General features: G+C 38.9%; 1 protein-coding gene and 1 long non-coding RNA gene across 4 annotated transcripts in view; one reads left to right on the forward strand and one right to left on the reverse strand.

Moving 5' to 3' along the window:
* LOC112175723 (chaperone protein dnaJ 1, mitochondrial) overlaps positions 1–18,697 on the forward strand; it is a 75,582-nt gene that overhangs the window by 20,710 nt on the left and 36,175 nt on the right. The gene's annotated exons all lie outside the window — the stretch shown is intronic.
* On the reverse strand, positions 12,329–13,795 carry LOC112175725. 3 transcript variants are annotated; one of them, XR_002926611.2, is made up of 4 exons: positions 13,717–13,795; positions 13,497–13,616; positions 13,180–13,293; positions 12,329–12,363 (listed from the first exon to the last, which is right to left on the reverse strand). It is a non-coding gene; the product is annotated as an uncharacterized LOC112175725 (long non-coding RNA). The 3 variants fall into 3 exon arrangements; XR_002926610.2 differs by lacking the exon at positions 12,329–12,363 and adding an exon at positions 12,959–13,053; XR_005802863.1 differs by lacking the exon at positions 12,329–12,363 and having other exon boundaries at positions 13,179–13,293.

The following is an 18,697-nucleotide window of genomic DNA, read 5'->3' on the forward strand; positions in this document are numbered from 1 at the left end:
AACTCCAGCTACAGCAGGAGGAGAGACTGATCTTCTATTAATCACTCCTTCAGAAGTTGCTAGAGCTCAAGCAAAAAAATATCAATTTATGCATATTGGAGCAGTCCAAGTAGGCATAAATCTGCTTGCACGTGAAGGCATAAACTGTTCGGTCCTATGTGTCCTACAGGACAACAGGTTAATAGACTTCCAAGCTAGTCTGTTGGGAACACTCGAAGCATCCTTATGCGACCAAGTAGCATATTTCAACTGCTTCCCCAACTTCACCACCAGCTTGAAAGATGCAGCTCATTGTCTCAGACTGAGAGTCAAGACAGATGGTATATCCATGAAAGAAGATATGCAAGAACTTGCTATAGTATATAGAATATACTATAAATTGATGAGTACTACAGTAGCCCCTAAGACAAGGATAACAAATATCCCAGGTCTTACTACTGGATTCCTCACCAATCAGAAGAACCATTCACAACAAATCCACAAAGTTACTTGGAATGAAGTAACTTTTCCTCTTGAATGGAAATTATCCGGTCCAAAGAAGCAGCCGGAAAGAGCAAAAGCAAAGATCTACGAGAGTAGAAAGACTGGAGAAATTAGTCTTAATTTTGACAATCACAGAAGAAGTGATGTCAGTCCTGAGAATCTCAGGATAAACAAGAACAATCTTCTAAGAAGAAGCTACAGCACTAGAGAAGCTAGTGTCAGTGGTATAAAACCCACTATTGAAGAGCCAATTTCTGAAGAAGAATTGGAAGCTGATCTGAACAGACCAGTCCATATGTTCAGAACTAAGAAGCTCTATGATCTTTATGAAGAAGCTGGGAATTGCGAAAATCCTGAACGATTAGAAAAACTAATCGAAGAAATGAAAGAATACAAATTCAGAAAGACAAGAAAAGTCTTTCCTTATCAAGATATTGAAATGGAAGAAGGAGAAAGCTCCAGAACTTTCATTAGCAGAGAAAAAAAAGAAATAAAACTCCCATTTCAGAAAGCCCCCACGGGTAAAAAAGGAGAAAGAAATTCTCAAAGATTTGTCCCAGAGGACAATCTGCCTAGAGTTCCGATCACGAACTATGGCATATGGTTAAATCTAGACAAGAGTCTAGACAAAAGAAAAACCATTGACCAATGGGTAGATAGCCTGATGATGGCTTCTGCACTCACCCTTGGCAAATTTGAAGCACCAGATCTGCAGGTGTACTATGAAACTACTCTCACTGGAGTAGCAAAAAAGTACTACCTATCTTTCAAAGAAACTGCCAGAGGAAAAGACTGGCTGGAAGAAATCAAAAATTCAAAATCTCCGTATGATTTTGCAGTACCACTGTATGATCAGTTCTGTGGAGATCTTTCAAATCTGAGTGAAAAGGCCAAAGAAACGGCAAAATCGAATATCTATGCTCTTAAAATCTGTGACATGAGATATTTCGAAGAATACTTGAATGAGTTTCAAGAGTACTACTGTACAATTGGTGAACTAGAAAATACTGATCTAGTTAATCTGTTGCACAGAAAACTCCCTGAACCATGGAGAACAGCTGTGAGAGAAAGCATAGCTGAAAAACCAATTGAAAGATTTTCAGTTGGAGGGATTGCCGACAGAATCCGGCAATTACTGAAAGAGCAATGCAAAGCCAATCTTAGAGCTAAGATGGCCAAGAAACAACTCAAAGGAGTTGAAAATTTCTGTTATGGAATATTAGATATGCCCACAAACTGGGGATGCCATGACTCCAAATTCCACAGAAAGAAGAAAAAAGAAAAATATTACTCTAAAAAATTTAAAAAGAGTAATCAGAAGAAGAATTGGAAATTCAAGAGAAGTTCCAATTACAAAAAGCAACAGGATGAAGATCCTAAAAAGAAATTCTTCAAAAAGAAGAATACTCATCAGCATAAACAGCCTAGCAAGAAAGCTTGCAGATGTTGGTTGTGTAAAGCTGAAGGACACTATGCAAATGAATGTCCGGAAAAGGGTAAAAGATCTACTAAGGCTCTCTTTGAAGAATATGAGCAAATAGTAGAGGTAGCAAACATGAAAGGCTACGAAATAGCCTATTCTGATGATGAAGATGACGACAGGTCAGTCTACTCTGCCTGGTCTGGAGAAGAAGAAAGTTCATCAGAAGAGTCTGAGATTGATTCTGAAGTAGAGTACTTCGAATCTAGACAACTGAATGTTTTGAGAATAAAAAACTGGGAAGAAAGCAAGACAGAATCCTTCATGTCTTCTTATCAGGTGAACCCTGGTACATTCGTTTGTGACTACTGCTTTTGTCATGAAAAGAATGGTCTCCCAATGTTTTGTGAAGAGTCTAAGAAGACTTATCACAAAGAATGCTTCATAGCTGAAGCGAGAAGAAAAACCAAGAATGGTCTTGTCAGCCAATTGGTTAAGCAAGAATATGAAGAGTATTTTGCCGAGCAAAAGGCAAAAGAAATTGAAACTCTTTTCCAGGAAACCATGGAACCGTCTTCCTCGAAAAAGGAAGAAATCGTCGATAAAGAAAAAGTCGATGAAGATATTGAACTGGTTGAAATACCAGAAAATGTAGAACTGGTAAAACCACCAGAAACGGTACATCTCTTAGAAAGACAAGAGGCTACTGACACATGGGATCTACTTGGCCAACCTTCTGGCAAGTATGATTATAAAATCAGATATGATCCTCCGTCCTGGTTCAGTGATCCAGACATCAAAGAGATAATTCCTACAAACTGGGATGATAGTGAAGATAAATCACCCATGCAGGAAAATGTTTCAGAAGAATGTAAACCATTCATTCCAAAAGAGCAAGCTCAAGAAAATGAGCCTCACCAATCGAAAGTCGTCTCTACAAGTAGATACAGCAACTACATAGAGATCGGACTCAAATTCCCTGATCACAGGAAATATCATCTACATGCCTTTGTAGATAATGGATCAGGTTTTACTGTTGCAAAGAGATTTGCAATTCCAGATGAACTCTGGAAAGAAGATAAGAAAAAGTCTGCTACTGGTGTTACATTTGATGGAAGCCATCTCACCATGAAGAAAGTAGCAAAAAATGTTCATATCACCATTGGTGGAGGAACATTTATCATCCAGAATGTTTGGCAGTCAGAAGGCCAAGGATCTGATTTCCTGTTAGGAAATGATTTTATTCTCCAACAAAGATTTATTCAGGATGAAGAAGCGATAGGCTTCAGGAAAGGAGGACGGGTGTTCTGGGCAGACCGACTCACACATGCATTCAGTGTGGTAGGTCCCGATTTTACTACTCACTATCAGCGATCGCAACAGAATAGTGGTGATCTTCCCCCCTACAAACCCAAATTCGAGCCCATACTCCAAATCAAACAACAAGAAGAATTGCTTGTTGAAGAATCTTCAGAAGAAGAAGAAGAAGAAGCCAGTGAAGATGAAGAAGCTAGTTTCATCCATGAACACAACCTCAAGCACTTTCAGAATAAGCTTGAGTCTCAGCAAATTCCCACTCTTGAAAAAATCAAGAAACTACTCGAGCAGAATGTGGATACAAATCCTCAAAAGTTTTGGGAAAAAGACCCAGTGGTCTGTGAATTGAAATTGCATGACATGAATGCTATCTGCCATGTCAAAGCCATTCCTCATTACAAAGAGGAAGATCAAAAGGAATTCAGAAAAGATATTGAAGATCTCCTGAACAAGAGATTGATTCAACCTTCCACTAGCCCTCATCATGCTCCAGCATTCTACGTGAGAAATCATGCAGAAACTCTAAGAGGAAAAGCTAGAATGGTGATTGACTACAGAGATGTCAACAAGAAGACTGTCAAAGATGGTTATCAAATTGCTCAAGTAAGAGTACTGATCAACCAGCTCAGAGGAGCCAAAGTCTTTTCGAAATTCGATGCAAAGTCGGGTTTCTGGCAAGTCAAGATGCATCCTGAGAGCATACCTCTCACTGCATTTGGAACACCACAAGGCCATTATGAATGGTTAGTAATGCCTTTTGGTCTAAAGCAAGCTCCCTCAATCTTCCAAAGAAAGATGGACAACATCTTCAAGCATGTGGCAGAGTTTTGCGTCGTCTACATAGATGACATCCTAGTCTTCTCCAAAAACAAAGAAGAACACATGAAACACCTCCATGAGGTAGTAAAGCTGATAGTTCAGCATGGAATCATCCTAGGTGAAAAGAAAATCTTCTTTATCCTTGATGAAGTTGATTTCCTAGGGATAAACATCAAAAATGGAGTAATAAAACTCCAACCTCATATTCTTGAAAAGATCTGGAAGTTCCCAGACAAAATTCCTGATGCTAAGAGTCTAGAGAGATTCCTTGGTGTCATAAATTATGGGAGAGATTTCATCCCTAAAATCTCAGGGTTAACAGCGATGTTATCTCCTAAGACAAGTTCCAAAAGAAAATGGAACTTCACAGAAGATGATGAAAAGATTGTGAAGCAGATAAAAAATCTCTGCAAAAACCTCCCTCCTCTCCAACAACCAGAAGAGAATGATGAAATTATCCTCCAGACAGATGCGAGCGATAATTACTGGTCCGGTGTTGTTCTGGCAAGAGCGCCTGGAACTAACATTGAAAAGATCTGCAAATTTTGTAGTGGCAAGTTCAGCCCTGCAGAACTGAATTATCCCACAGGGGAAAAAGAAATTTTGGCTGTCAAGAAAACGATTTTAAATTCACCAGCTTTTCTTGGAAAAACCTTTACTGTCCGCACCGATTGTGCCAGAGTAAAGAATTTCAAAAATTTTAAACTTGATAAAGCTGCTGATAGAGGAAGATTAGCAAACTGGCAATTATTTCTTAACCAATATGATTATAATGTTGAATTAATTGCAGGAAACAAGAATTATCTTCCAGACGCATTGACCAGGGAAATGGCAATGTTTAGCCAAAGAGAAGACGACGAAGGTCGTAATCCCAGAAGCAGAAGGACTGGGAAAGAACATGAGCATCAAGAAGATCCTATGGAAACCAAAGAAAAAGTTCTTAAAAGGTTTCTGCTAAGTCCTAAAGGACTAGCCTCAACTGATCAATCCCAGGGTAAAGGATTGGCTAGCCCGTCTCAAACGGCAGACGGTAAAGGCTCATCAAGACCGTTGACGGCTGCTGCTTTGCCAAAAAGCAGACCAACTCCAACTGGAGTCATAAATGTTTTTAATTATGAATTAAGAACTTTTGACACTCCTGTGTTCAGAACTGGCAGGAGACTAGCTTATCACCAGAAGGCAATCTTAGATAATCTCTTATTTGCTTTCCAAGAAAGAAGCAGTGGTCTAATGTTCCCGGCACTCTTTGCACTAGCTGAAGAACTATATGAGAACGCCAGACCACAATTTGAAGAAAGTCATATACAGCAGAGTGCTGTAAGAAAAGAAAAAATTCTCTTCCTTGAAAGTCCAGAAAGTGCTAGAGTTCCTGTCATGGCACTTAATGAATCAGACTGGCATGAATTCCACAGTCTGATAGGAAGACATAATCCAGAAGACCTAGTTCCTCCAACTCTCTTTATTGTTTCAGGTCCTTATGTTGGAAGATACCTGGTTAATGTTCAGAGTGAACATCCTCAAGAACACAAGCTCTGGCTTGTTGAAAATGGTTTTGTCCATAATCTGTGGACTAAAACAAATGATGATCTAAAAGGTTTGCCGCCTATCATTGTTAATACAGTCAAAAATGTAAGAAAAAATGACTGTATGCTTAGACTGAAGTTCAGATCCACTCCTCCAGAATGGATCCAGAAGGCAAACGGTGAAGTTGAATATATTCCTCCTTATCATTATGTAAGAATTATTCAAAGGAAATATCTTCAACCAGCCTGTGTAGGGTACAATGGCCAACCAAACTCAAGCATCCCTTGGATGAAAGCCATGACTCTAGAATATATCAAAAAGATCATCTCTGAGGATACCTACAATACCTTCCTGGCAGCAGGAGAGAAAACTATCATCACTGCTTACGATCATCCTGACGTAGTCAGCAGTGACTTGTTTCTATCTCTTACCAGAAAAGAGATAGATTCGACACTGGCATGCTTACGATGGGTGGAAAAACTTGAAACTGACAACCACTACAAGATGTATGTTGATACAGATGTCGAAGACAATGCAACAACAGTAAGGATGGCCCAGGCAGATAACGACTCGTTTGTCCTTGGTCACAATTCAGAAACCGACGAGAACATGTGAAGCAGCAGGTGTAGAAAACACCGAAAGTCCTTTTGGATTTTTCCTAAAAGTGACTTTTGCTTTTCAAAAAGCAGGTGAAAAACATTTCACCTAAAGGAATCTGCTTTTTCCCCGGTCGACCTCCACCAGCAGGAGCACTAAGGAAAGCAGGAAATCACGGAGTCGTTCTGTACATTTTGTTGTTTTGAATTGTAATTTGAGTTCCGCTCCCTATATAAGGAGCTTTAGCTTCCCTTAGAAGGCATTCGAAGAGAAAGGCATTAGTTCTATATTCGAAAATCTCTAAGATCAGCATATCTCAGTAGCAGTAGCAGTCCGTCTGTGGACACAGTGTGCTTTCTATTACAAGTAAGTGTTTGTAAATCAGTTATGAGTAGCTAAAACAGCTTCTAGCTGTTTGCCCAAGAGTGAGGCTCTGGGTTCTGTATCTGTATTTATGTTTGAATAAATAAATTCAGTTTGTGCCCAGTACTCTGTCACAAAAATATTTTACTGTTTTTGCATCTATGTTTTGGTAGCAGTAGCAGTCAGTAAGCAGTAGCAGTCTTTCTATAAAAAATGACCCCTATCATACTAAGGCAGCAGTGATTCCGCCCTGGTAGTAGCCGCTTAGACAGGAAGTCGTTAGGTGAAATTGTGGCATGTTGAAGGCTAGTCCTTAGGCTGATACTGTGTTAGTTTGGAAAAGAAATAGGCTGATACTGTGTACTGTAGCTGATACTATGTAAAAAGCAAAGAAGGTAAAAGGAGAATAGTGTCTGTCCTTAATTGTATAGTGGAAAAGGTTGTGGACTTAGTTGTCAAAAAATATGTTGTCTGGTAGTGCTTTGTAGTTAACCCATTTAAAAATGGAGGAGAGAGAGAGAGAGAGGAGGTGGGTTCGGCACTGTTGGAGAAGGAGGAGAGAATTCGGGTCTGCTGCGGCTACTGTAGGGTTATGGGTCTATATATATGTGTGTGGCTGTGCTATGTGGTTGCAGAGAATATGGAATAGATGAGGATGAGGCCACGTGGCAAGAAAAGAGAGGGAGAGGGAAGAAAATCGGTGTGTGAAGAAGAGGATGGACGAGGTGAGAATCATGGTTTAATTAAACCATGGGTGCCACATGTCAAAGCTGAATTGGTTTTCAACCAATTATATACAAATCTGCACATGCTGCAATGTTGCTCAACTCTCTTACTTACTTAATCAAATTAATGATTAATTAACCAAATCAATAGTTAATCAATCAAATCAGCGATTAATTAACACTTTTCTTCAATTTCCTCCCTCTTCTTCTTGTAATTTCACGCACATACTCATAACTATGCGTAATAGCCTTATGCTTCTTTCTTGGCTTTGACTGTAGTTGACCACATCGGCAATTCGTCTTTTTGTCGGTAATTTCAATTAACTCCAATTTCGCACAACTTTTTCCGAAATCCACAACTTCGCTTATTTTCTACACAGTAAATAAAAATGGATTAATTACATATTAATTGACATGGGGATTTGCTTATTTATAGTGTTTTAGATATAATTACACGCATATAAATGCGTATAATCAACGATGTTATTGGATCACAATGGAAATTACACACCAATCTCAATAGCAACATGAGCAACATTAAGAACAAAAAAAAAAAAAACAAAAGAGAAAGAAGCCATGCATACTTTGCTTAAACAAAATCTGTCACTTAGCCACTCCTAATTGCTCATACAAACCCATTCTTTTTGTATCACTTATCTAGAATATGGAACAGAAACAAAATAAGTCAAAGAAGGCAGAAACAGGGGAAGAAAAAATAACAAAGAAAGAAAGAAGGAGGAGCAAGTTTTGTCACCCTATCAGTTTAGGCTCCTTTTGGGTCCTCATTTCCTCCATTCCCTCATAATCTGCATAGGAATAACCAAAAGCTCTTTAAAGGCCAAGAACCAAGAGCCAAAACCTCACTTACTAAATAGTGAATAGAACATGTATCTTATTTTTCCTGTCTTAATAACCACCACTTAGCAAAACACATCTAGCTAGAGGCACAAACTAATACGTGATAACAGCAGAATTAAGAGACAGAGAGAGAAAGAGAGAGAAAAAAAACATACTGTAAGAATTTATTTCCTTCTTTTCGTTTTTCTTGCTGAAATGATAGAGAGACACCATATCTCCAGCCTCACAAAATGTCTTGCCACTGCCTTTCAAAATTTAAAACCACTTTTTATAAGTCACCACTTGTGTAATCAAAACCAAGCAATATCACCTATAGCATGGGACAAAAGAATGGTAGCCCATGTTAAAGAACCAAATTAGTGGCAATGGGGAGAAAAAGAAACACAATTACCTTCAATGCAATAAAACCGACATCCAGATTATCTTCCCAACTTCTACCAATCTAGCCCCTATAAAATCACTACAAACTACTCAATAATGGGTGTTATCCAAAATCCCAAACCAAACAATAGAAACTAAGTGCAGCAAACAACTAATGACCCGGATGATCAAAGGTCAAATAGACAAAATTGGAATAAGATAACAGCTACAATACAAAGTTCTAGAAAAGGAAACAACAAACTCACTAATAAATATACTTCTTTGTATTTTCAGTGATGTCACCTATAGATATACTTGTCAATAGACTCTCACTACTGCATATATCCATTCACTTCAATCCCAATTAAGTTTTAGCAAGTCAGTTGTGCAAAGCTTCAAACTTGGGAAATCGATTAGAACTACAGGAGTCAAAACCTGGATCATCAAGATGAAAAAGACTTGGGGTTTGAGAAAGAAAGAAATAAATCTTAATGGGCAGATCTTTCATGGAGAAAAGCGAGGATGGATTTACAGTCAGAGCCAGTCTGGGTGAGATAGGGCTGCACATCTTCTACGAACTAAGTTCCTGGTATTCCTCTTCGCTCTGTTACCCTAACCCAAAGTTACACTGATGTAGATTAGGCAAATACAATTCCTGGATCAGCTTCTCCGATTTCTATTGGGCTGTTCTGGGCATGGCGGAAACAAACTCTCCTTTTCTCTCCCTTAGTACTCCTCTGCACTCTTCTCTCTCCGCGCGAGCGAAAAATCCAAAAAGAGAGAGGATTCTAAAACGACTGAATGGCAGGGCCGTAGTTAAGAAAAAAGAGAGGGTAAAAGCATCGTTTCAGACCCCCAAGATGAACAGTAGAATGAATAGTGTAGGAGTTTTAGTATATAGTAAATAAACTAGTAACATTTTCCCGCGCTTTGCTGCGGGAATTATTATTATATGTTACTGGGATAACATTACATAGCAGAATGTTTCTGTTGTACTAAAGGATGATTAAAACATGCTACACGAATTTCTCAGTGGAATCAATAACTTCAAATCAAACTTGGTATGTATCGTCTAATAAAGCAATAGATGAAAGACAATAATGAGAACCGTTTGATGGATGTTGGCTTGAAAATTAGCGGTTTGCCTTGTTGTTATAGAAAGACATGAGCTGCTACTCACTACCTCTACACGAAGTAGAATGGTATTGTGAGCCCCGGAAAAATGTATTGAGCTTATGGGAGATCGTACGAGAAATTATTCAACGATCTCGATAAATGTCAGGGTGCTCGAGGAAATTTTCAGAAATTTTCATAAAGTGAAATCCTCAATTTAGGAGTTGGATAATAAAGTACACGTCACGACGAGTTCGTGAGAATTTTCGGGGAATTTTTCGGACACCCGAAGTATTTATAATGAATTTCCAAAGTTTGTAAATTATGGCAATTCATTTTAAATAAATAGTATTTGTCCTGATGCGATCTGGGCCGTTAATTAACCACCGCTTGATCATGGCCGTCCACCGCTAATTTGATCAATCTATATATATAAATCTGGATTAGTGGCAACAGCAGAAGGATCGAGAGAGGGAGAGAACCAGAGTTCTCTGACCGAGACTGACGCGACCCGCGACTGGGTCCGATTGGAAATATCTTCTCCGGTCACCTCTCCGCGGTGGACCACCGGCAACAGCTTCTTCTCGATGGTGCCTACGTCCCTGTGATCTCAGATTGTACATGCAGCGACTGTGAACTGAGAATCAACGATCCAAAGCATGAAGAACCTCCGGCGAGTCTCAACGAATTACGGCGACTCCGGTCACCGTTTGGGATGCATTTGGTATGGAAATTCATCCTCTCGTCATGCTCTACACGTTTCTACACTTAGTTTTCGAATTAGATTAAGTTTTGATGATTTATGATTCTGGGTAGCTACGGCTCCGACGTGTTCTTCGACACCGGCGACTTTTCCGACGCTTTTGGGCTTGGTTTCTGGTTCGAATGCTTCTTTGGACGAGGCCTGACCTTGTGTGGGAGTTTAACTCCGAAGATTCCTGGGTTGAGGACGTCGAGGCTTGGATACAGGCTCATCCTCGAGTTCCTCCTTCAGTTCTTAGTGGGCTGCTGCCGAGTTGGAGTATAGGCTTGGATTCTCCACCTGCAAGTCCTACCACAGAAGGTAAAAACGAATTGAAGTTTTGCACTTTTGGTGCTCTTGACAGATTGGATGAAATTGTTGTGCTATGGTTGAAATCGAATTACTAGAAGGCATGAGGAGAATGAGTTATTGTGTATTGATTTGAATGAATTTTGGTAATCAAGCTTGATGTTTTGTCAGTATTGCTGTGGTTGTTGGTTGAATGACGTTGTTGATGCCTTTTGTTCAAGACCAGTATTGGGTATTAGTGTTAAATTGAAATTATGAGGTGGAAGTGGCCTAAAGTAATATTATGGGTGTCCATAGTAAATTCTGTTGAATTACCATGTGACGAAATGGTTAAGTAAATTTGGGATCTTTGGTTGACGAGATTGTTATTGGTTTGCTTGTGCATATGTTAGAATAGTAATAAATAAATAAAGAAAAGGAATTTATATATATTGGGTGGCTTGAGTAAAGTTTTGGTGCACCTAATATATCGGGTTGATATCGTAATATCAAGTCATTGTTCGGTAATTTGAGTTAATTATCGAACCGGTCTCGATTGGTGAAACGTAGACAAATTGGTCAACTCTTGGTCAAACCAGGAAAAGTTGGTTGGACGATTTATTAATCGTTGATATTTCATATAATTGTTCAATAGGTTATTAACGGTCGAAATGTCGGAATTTAGGACTCCAGTTACCCGAGGAATAGAAGGTTCGCGACTCTCGGAGTACGTGAGAGAAAGCATCGGAATCCAGGTAGGGTTTCAGGACTCTCCTCGGTTAGTGATTTTCTTATATTGTTATTAAATAATGCATGTTAGTTGGCATGGTTTGGTCATGTTCAAATGCAATGCATACTAACCAAACCATGTGAGAAATGTGATGGCTTGAGAGCGAAGGGTGGCTCTGACTTCCTTGGGTTCGATCCCCTTAACCTCCGGAGGGTTAGTTACGCCGGTCGTCCGGGTATTCCGATCGTAATGACAGGCCCGGTACGTGTGTGTAGCTAGGTAGTGGACGCTCTCGCTACGCTTACCTGGTGATAAATTAATTTGAGGTAAGGTCGTGTAGTGGGTCTATGGGACCGGCCATCAGGTAATACTTGGATTTGGCGCCGTATTTATTTAAGCATCATGCATCGGTTTTTCAAGTTGAAAATCAATAAAGTTTGTCGTTCTTTTAAATATTTGGTTTAAGCTTATTTTCATACTGGGATCCCAAATATATATTTACTGGTTTCAAACCTAGTCGTGGTAGAGTTCGTGTAGAGCAGCGAGGACGAAAGCTCACCCCTACAACAGTGTGGATGCAGGTACTGTGCACTGGTGACGGGACAATAGCGGAAGGAGCTGGGTGTGCAGAACAAGTTCGGTAAATCGTCGTTTGAACCTTATTCTAAATTCTATTTCTCGAACTTCGTATTCCGAGACTTGTTAATAGTTAGCCTTGTGTCAATGTTGGTTGAGTTCTCATTTCCTTGAAGTTCGTACCTCTTGTGTGAGAACTCATTTCAAGTTCTAGACGAATGAAATAAATTTTAGCAACTCAAAGGTTTTCACCTCAAAAATATTTATAGCTTCCGCTGTGTTTTTACAAAAAGTTTTTCAAACAAAATGCCTAGCGGTTCTCTAGAATGTAAATCGAGCGTTCGGTTTATGTTTTAGAGGCTCGCGGCACTGTGACGTGCTTAAGCTGGTGAGGTGCAGCTTGGGGCGTTACAGGTATGCTTAGATATAACCAAGGCATTTGTTGACTCTGCCAAAGACAGTAGAAACCATGGTCATCAAATGCTGAGTAGTCAACAAACTTGCAAAATAGTGTCAACATTAATAAAAAAACACATGCTACTGAATCAATTCAGTGCTAATATTTACAGTTGGATCAGATTTTCAGTGGCTAAAGTTAGATAAAGAAAAAATAAATAGTAAGGAGAAACAAAGAAAAGAAAAACTTGTCTTTGAAAATGATTGAATGTTAGAAAGGAAATTCATTTGATGTGAGAAAGAAGATCACAAATTCAACTAAAACATAGATTTAGTTACTTGACTAACCTAAAGAGCAACCTCTGTAAGTAGAGATCCTCAAATAATCTCAGACTTGAAGTTGTTCTATTGTGCTTCGCTGAATCAGTAAGCGAAGAGAGAAGAGTGAACCCCATCAGTGTAATGTGGGCTTTCCTTCGTCATTTCTTTTTTCAAAACGCATAATATTCTGATGCAGAATCAATAATCTTATGGGTTGGAGAAACTACAGTAGTATCTTGCTTATTTGTCTTTAATGCATAACTTTGAATTGGGAGAAGCATTTCCATGCTAAGGCTTAAAACTAAAACAGAGTTCCACGTCTTGGCAATTCATACCTTCTAAGTAACACAGTCCAATGTCTATATACAGATGCTTTGCAAGGTCCTTTTCAATATCATGTCATATTCCCTTTATGTTTTTCCTATATCATGCTAAAAAAATCTAGCAAAACTTAGATAGCAATAACAGAACTCACCAAACTTAGTGAGCAAACTTAGCTATTGTATGTAAATTACCACAAAGCACAAATATAGTTGCAGAAACTGACCACTCTGGCTTGTTTTAGGCTTCCAAATAACCTCAATGCAAGCTTTTTCAGGATTTTCATTCTTCTTTGTCCCTGCTTTTGGTCGATAAACTGCGGCAAGAAATTTGGTACCCCCTATAAAAATCAAAGACCCAATTAGAAAACAAACTCAAATTCAGAGCACAAAGCCCATAGAGAAAGAGAAAATATTGAACAGAGAGAGAGAAAGAGAGAGGGACAATTTCTAGTGTAAGTTTGCAATGTTATCAAAAGTATAATAATAGATACCAATAGCTGCAGTGATTAATCATTTTATCAATCAAGGAGAGAAACCTTACATAAATTTTATTGATTTCATATCTGGTGGCAAACTGTAACAGAACATATATCTGGAATATTAACTTTCATAGCTGTATCTCCTGATCTTCTGCTTGCTTTTCGTCACCTTTGGTGACCTGCTGAAGGGATTTAGATAGGGTTCAGGTGTGCACGTAATTTTTCTTTTCTTAAGACACAGTCTAAGTAAGTGAAGAATTATGAATCATTATAAAGAATTACCTGTTGAAGTCCTTCATTGTTCAAAATAAATTGTGGTCATAGCCAATCACTATGACGTGCAATTGGTTTCCGTACTGGTAATACAGTAAGATATCCGACTTTAGGATATGGCAGAGGAAGCTGTAGAAAAGGTAATAACAAAAAAATAGTTGAGAAATAAAACATATAACAAAAAATATTGAAATCAGCTAACAAAAAATAAAAATTCTAAAGGAATTAGGGACAAAAAAAAGGAAAAAGGATGAAAATAGAGAAATTAGTATGTCTTTACCTTAGTAGCATCTTCACTAAAAATCAGAACTTAAAACCTGCTACGGCAGAGAACCCCAAAAGCATTGTCAAAGTCATAGTCCTCAGTTGATAGTCTGATGAAGAACCTATCATAAAGAGAAAGACAAAGAAAAGTTCAACTTAAAAATGAATTAAAGTTATAACATGTGGCACTGTATTTCCACTATTTAATACAAACAATGCTATGTTAACTATATGCTATTTAACAAATACTGTGGCCTTCATTTGTTCTCTTGATTTCACAGTGCGAAAAAGCTTTGGCTTCTGCTTTCGTAGATATTCAAAAGCTACAACAGATACTTTAATTAACAAAACAAAGAAAGAAAAAAGCTTTTTGTTCTGATAAATTGGAAAATTTTGGTAATCAATCATTTTGAAGATATCAGAACTTAATTCATTCCAATCAATCTCAAAAACCAAAATATCAGCATCTACATTTTGATACATATTTTCTATACTATACTTCAGGTTCAAATTTCAGAAGGAAAGAGTTTTGGATGTATTTGAGTATCAATAATAGTAGATAGGGCAGTATTACATATTTGAGTATAAATAGACAGAGGCTCACTCTCAAATTGAAACCCTGGAACTTTGACTGCAGCTGCTGTCTTTGCCTTACACCTGCACAAAAGGGTTCATCAAAATTAAAATCCTTTAGGAGTTAACAAAGCACAAAGAAAAAGTGAATGTGGTGCTAGTGTTGCAGATTGAAGGAAACTTAATTATTAACATGAGCTTGGTATCAAAGTGTGGCAAAAAAAAAAAATTAATTAATTAAAAAAAATAAAGTTAAAAGTTGTGAAGAGGTGGCGACATAGAAAGATCAAAGAAAAAGTGTTGACGGTGGCTGAGAACCCAATTGACCTCGTACTCAAATGATGATGAGCTGAGAACCCATGCTCATTAAATCGCACACAAAACCCTTAATCGAATAAAATCCCAAAAGCCCATACCGAACAAAATTGACCGAAAAAAGAAGTTACCTTTTATCAATTGAATCAATTATCTATGAATCAATTCAAAACAAAACCAATCGCATGAACAAATCAGAGCAATTGAAACATGAACAAATCAATCCACTGAATAAGCCGATGAACAATCCAAAACAAACCCAGACATGAATTCACTTGTTCAAAACTGATAATATAGGACCACTAAGAGTGAATTCCTAAACAAATTGTATTGGGTACCTGAGATTAGAGGAGATAATGAGTAGAAACAAAAGAGGAGATAATGAGCAGAAACAAAGAAAGCAATTCCAAATCTACAGATCTAAAGCAACGGACCGAACTCTCTCAATCTCGCTTATACAGCTGTAGAAGATGGTGGCACGATTGGGCTCATCATTATTGAGGTGAGTTGATTACATATTTTTAGATCATATTGTCTTTAGAAAACCTCTCCTTATACCAGAGGTTTCACATGTTAACGTTATTTCTTGTATCGGAAACATTGCTCATCACATATATATTTGTTTATTTAATTAATTTCTCAAGTCTTTGTAATTGTTATACAGGGATATTCTAATTTTATTCTTCTTATGTTTAGATATTTGAATGTGTAGAGATATAAGAATCAAGCATAGTCTTAGTGCACCTATTGCAGAAGAAGCCACCTTTTGTAAAACTTTGCTCCTTACTGATTTGTGTAACTTTGCTCCTTATTGATTTGTGTGACATTGGAATTTCCCATTACTTTGCCTTTAGATGTGGTATCTGAAAATACAAAGGTCAGATCTAGGCCGTAGCTTGTGTTCAGGATGGTGTCCCACTGTGGGCCAGTAGCTTGGGTCCAACTTCCTGGTTTAGTGTTTGGAGTCAAGGATGTTAGGGAAATTGATCCCTCCGCCAAGCAAGTACTAGAATTAGAGATAGAAAGAAGAAATTACCAAGCCAAGAAGGCAACAAGATTTAACGAGGTTAGGCCAATATCCTTGCCTACGTCCTCGGAGAGTTTCATCTTCACTAATGAGAGAATTACACAAGTACAAGATTACACCGCTCAAGTTTATGCCCAACCCAAGTCCTTGTATCCAATAGGATACTCCTTGTACACCCTCTCTCAACCTAGAAGATCACTCTACCCCAAGAGCTATTGACACTCTTGAACACAACTCACTTTGCTTCTATACACGAAGACCCTTAGAGTTGCTTTAGACCTCTCCTTGCTTGCCTCTACACAAGCTTCATCTATTTATACCATTGATGGAAGTCTCTAGACTCACTTCATCAATGCTCATACATGAATCAACCACCCATCTCCCACATTAACTCCCTAGGAAGACTAAAAAGGTCAAAACATGAATTTAACTATGCATTTCTTCCCAATGCATTAACTTGACCATGCATTTATACCCAATGCATGCACTTGACCATGCACCAATTTTCCATGCATAAGTTGTCACCTTGAATGCACTAACAATTAATACCATGCATTCATGCCATGCAAAATATCTCTACCAAGGAGGGATAGGCAACAAACCCAACAATCTCCCCCTCCCGACTTTGGTGGAGAGCTCCGCACCACCACTTCAATCCTTGAAGTCATCTCGATCTGAGACACAACTTGTTATACCCACAAGTCTTTCATTGGCCTTCTAGTTGCACAATTACACATAATCAGAGTCAATTACATGTGGTTCTAGCTCCCCCTGATTCAATCGGCTAATACCATGTGTAATTGCCTCGAGACAACTATCACTTGTTGACTCTGAAGAGGGACCTCGACTTGACCACTTTCCTAGCAGGATTTACCTTCTTACCATCGTCTGAAACATAGAAACTTGTAACTGGAGTCTCTGCTATGCTCGCAAACAAGACCCGCTTCAGGTACCTGCATCCTTGTGCACACCGTTTCCCTTCAACCTTCGAGGTTTGAGTTTTTCCTATCAGACGGAACATACTTCCACACTTTTCTCCCTTCATTAGGACCATGCAACCACGTGATATTTTCATAACTCCCCCTGCTGACGAAACTCTGCAGCCCTTGGAGTCTAATTGGCTCAAGGATATTAAATTTCTCCGGAACCTTGGGACGTACACAACATCACCCAAAGTGCGAACCGCTCCATCAAACATCTTGATCTTCACCGTTCCAACACCCATGACACGACGCCTTGTGCCATCTCCCCAAGTCACAAATCCTTTAACTTCTTGGAACGTATCAAAATATTCTCTCCTAGAGCAAAGATGATGAGAAGAACCAGTATCCAATATCCAATCACGTCAAGAACAAGTGTAATTACCTTTGGAGACTGTGAGAAATTCTCCAAAATCATTTTATGCTTGTGCTATACCAGCCAAGGAGCAATCTGAGCCATTATCATCTTTCTCTTTCAACAACGGACAATCAGGCCTTATGTGTCCCTACTCCTTGCACTTGTAGCATTGCTTGCCCTTTCCCCTGCCCCTGGATTTAGACCTGCTATGTCCACTAGATTCCCTGGCAGTTGACCTTCCCCTTTGATTCTGATCATGAGCAACAAAGACGGAACCTTAGGAATCATCGGCTTTCCTCCGCTTCTCGTGAGTTAAGAAAGTCGATTCCACCTCCTCCATCTTTAATGTATCCTTACCATACAAAATTGTAGTGATGATATTCTCATACGAATCGGGAAGTGAGGTAAGAAGTAGAAGGGCTTGATCTTCTTTCTCAATTTTCACATCAACTCTTGCTAGTTGATCTACCAATCCTCTGAAAGCATTCATGTGCTCCATGAGACTCGCACCTTCTCCCATCTTGAGCTTGTAGAGATCCCGCTTAAGATTCAACTTTGTCTGCAAGCCTTTCCCAAGATGAAGCTTTTCCATTTTCTCCCAAAGCTCAGGTGCCGAATCTACATCATTAACATTATTGATAATATTGTCAGCAATATAAAGCCTAATAGTGCTAACACACCTGGACTCCAACTCGTCCCAATCTTCATTTGATATCTTCTCTGGCTTAGCATCCTTTCCCTTCAAAGGCTTTGCAAGACCTTGTTGAACTAGGATGTCCTTCACCCTCCTTTGCCATAGAGTGAAATTTCCCTTTCCATCAAACTGCTCCACCTTGAAATGTGAGACACTAGAACTTGCCATGACGAACAGCCCACGACCGATAAGCCGAAGCTCTGATACCACTTGTTAGGGAAATTGATCCCTCCGCCACGCAAGTACTAGAATTAGAGATAGAAAGAAGAAATTACCAAGCCAAGAAGGCAACAAGATTTAACAAGGTTCGGCCAATATCCTTGTCTACGTCCTCGGAGAGTTTCACCTTCACTAATGAGAGAATTACACAAGTACAAGATTACACCGCTTAAGTTTATGCCCAACCCAAGCCCTTGTATCTAATAGGATACCCCTTGTACACCCTCTCTCAACCTAGAATTGAAGATCACTCTACCCCAAGAGCTATTCACACTCTTGAACACAGCTCACTTTGCTTCTATACACGAAGACCCTTAGAGTTGCTCTAGACCTCTCCTTGCTTGCCTCCACACAAGCTTCATCTATTTATACCATTGATGGAAGTCTCTAGACTCACTTCATGAATGCTCATACATGAATCAACCACCCACCTCCCACATTAACTCCCTAAGAAGACTAAAAAGGTCAAAACATGAATTTAACTATGCATTTCTTCCCAATGCATTAACTTGACCATTCATTTATACCCAATGCATGCACTTGACCATGTACCAATTTTC

Source organism: Rosa chinensis, chromosome 7 (genome assembly GCF_002994745.2).
Source record: "Rosa chinensis cultivar Old Blush chromosome 7, RchiOBHm-V2, whole genome shotgun sequence".
Lineage (NCBI taxonomy): Eukaryota > Viridiplantae > Streptophyta > Magnoliopsida > Rosales > Rosaceae > Rosa > Rosa chinensis.